We start from the raw sequence: 2,770 nt of genomic DNA, 5'->3' as shown, positions 1-2,770 counted from the left end.
GACAGAACAAAACACTACCCGGTCTTGCCATTCTCACAGTCATTGCTATCCTTGAGCCACTGTCAATCCAGTCAAAACCACAGGCAAAGGTTAGGCTTTACAAAATATCTTTGGGGAGGGGGGTATAATTTCATCCATAAAGGCTGGCCAGGGCTGGAAGGTGTGGTAACTACATGATGTCGGGGACTAAGGCGCTGCTTTCCTCCCCCCTCATCGCTCTTTGTGCTGTGTGGCTTTACCCTTGTGATCCAATATGGCAGCTCTTGGATTCCAGGCAACAGGATGGAGGAAAGGACCAAGAAAAAAGCCGAGAGGGCATGGTGCCATCTCTTAAGGGAGGCTCCTGGGAGAGGCCTCACACAGCTCCACATCTCACTAAATTTTGCCCAGTATGATGGCACAGGGCCCCACTGACTGTAAGGAGGGCCAGGAAATGCAGCCTTTATTCTGGGAAGCCATGTGCCCAGCTCAAATTCAGTGTTCTGTTACCGCAGAAGAAGCTGTAGCTTCTTTCCACACATACCTGTGTGTAATTTGTAAATCAGGAGAGGCCTGTAGTCTGGGTTCTCTGTCCACCAACTTTATTTACAGCAGGGCTTGGATTCAGAATCATCTACTGCCAGAGCTGTGCTCTTCACTTTCTTGCCACATTGCTTCCCTCCATGCAGTGCACACAGAAGGTGTCTGATGAATGCTCATAGAGTAACGAGAGACACATTTTGGGCTTAGGTGCTCTTGAGGGTTGTTGGTCTGTGTATGCAAGCTTTTCATTGATTTCTTAACAAGAATACTAGATAAAGCTGATAATTTGTACAATCTTATGACTGTAAGCAATGGACTCTTAATTTGACTCTGAGGTGTTGACGTACACCCCCATAAAAAGCACACATTTTAAGCATAGAGGTTGGTGCATTTTGACAAATGTTAGCATTCTTGTAACCATCCCCTCAATCAAGATACGCAGCATCTCTATCACTCCAGAAATGCCCTTTGGAGTCGGTCTCCCCACCCTTCTCCTGGCAGCCATCAGCCTATTTTCTGTCGTCATGTGTGTGCTGACTCTCAAGCTTCATGTATGTGGAATCATACTGGATGGAATCTTTGATATCTGGCTTCTATAGGTCAGCATTGATTTGCAGCATAATCCATGTTGGTGCTTGCACTGGTAGTTTGTTCCTTTGTTTGCTGAGTAGTCTTCCGTTGGGTGGCTGTACCTCAAATTATGTATCTACTCACCTGCTGATTTCTTGGGTTGCTTCCAGGCGGAGATGACTAGGAATAAAGCTGTTAGATGCACATGCATGTACAAGTCTTTAAAAAAAAAAAAAAAGACATGTATATTTTCATCCTCTTGCATAAATACTAAAGAGTGAAATAGCTTGGTCATATGATAGGTATATATTTGCCTTTGCCTTTAAAAGAAACTGCTAAAGAGTTTTCCAAAATGGATTTATCATCATACATATCCACTAGCAACGTGTAAAGGTCCCAGTTGCTCCATGTATTTACCAGCACTTGATGTTGTCAGTCCGCCCCGCCTCGGCTATTCTAATGAATGTGGGTAGTATCTCGTTGTAGTTTTAATATGCATTTCCTTGATGACTAAAGATGTTGAGTATCAGTTCATGTGTTAATGGTCATGTGTGTATCTTATTTTTTTTTTAAAGTATCTGTTCACATCTTTTGTCCATTTGAATATTGGGCATTTGTTTGATTATTGAGTTGATGAAGAGTTTCCTATGTGATCTAGATCCAACTCCTTAGTCTGATACACATGTTGTGATATTTTCTCCTAGTTTGTGACTTGCCTTTTTATTTTCTTAATGGGGTCTTTTGGTGAGCAGGAGGTTTCATTTTGGTTAAGTCCAGTTTATCTATCATTTTCTTTTTGTGATGGGCACTTCCTGTGCTGTGCACATGCCTTCTGAGCAGATAATCAGGAAATATTAGCTTGAATGGTTGGACTCCTCCTGAGTGGGAGTAGCTTGTGAATCTATGAAGACAGGACCTCTCTTGGCTCTCTCTGGTATTGGGGGGTCCATGTTGGGAGGTGGCTCCCCCCTCTGGTCACGTAACGCACATCGGGCTAATAAAAGGCCAAAATGAGTTGGGGGCAGTGGGGAGAACCACTGGGTGCCTTTCTCATTAAAAGTAAAACCAGCGAGCGATTTTGTATTCACTGGGTGAGATTCGTCCAGACTCTTTGGCCTGATGACTGGGAGCTTCATGTTCTGGCGAAACGTTGCTTCATGAATATTGAATTGTGTCGTTACCTCTGCACTGCTGGTGACCGCTTCCTAGAAATGAATTTGGAGCTGTGCAGTAATTACCCTGGAAGTGTGCATTCAAGTCTGAGAGAAGATTAAATAATGAATAGGAATGTCATTTGTTCGTTCCAATTTAGAACCCTTGCCTCATTATTTTTCTGGATGAGATTGAATGTCAAGAGGGGGGAAGAACTAGCGGGAAGGGGTGGAATGGGGCTGGAACCCGAGGAATGTGTATTGACACACCCTGTGACACCAAGGACCGATGCCAGTGGCAGCAGTGGAGGGCGATGTGGTCAGGTAGGCAGATTCAGGGACCTGTCCACAGGCTCTGTTGTCCCTGCTCCTAAGTCACTACCATGTCTCATCTTTTTGACAATTTTCCTTTAGGAAAACACTGTAAAATGCAGAAAAGCATTAAAGAGGAAAAAAAGAAAAGTTCATCCATTGTCCTGCCACCCAAAGGCTTATAACTCAAAGGTTATTAGCACTTTGGAACATTT

This window comes from Orycteropus afer, unplaced genomic scaffold, assembly GCF_000298275.1.
Source record: "Orycteropus afer afer isolate SDZICR_OR568_19922 unplaced genomic scaffold, OryAfe1.0 scaffold00049, whole genome shotgun sequence".
NCBI lineage: Eukaryota > Metazoa > Chordata > Mammalia > Tubulidentata > Orycteropodidae > Orycteropus > Orycteropus afer.
The sequence above is the reverse complement of the archived record's forward strand: the minus strand, read 5'-3'. Positions refer to the sequence as shown.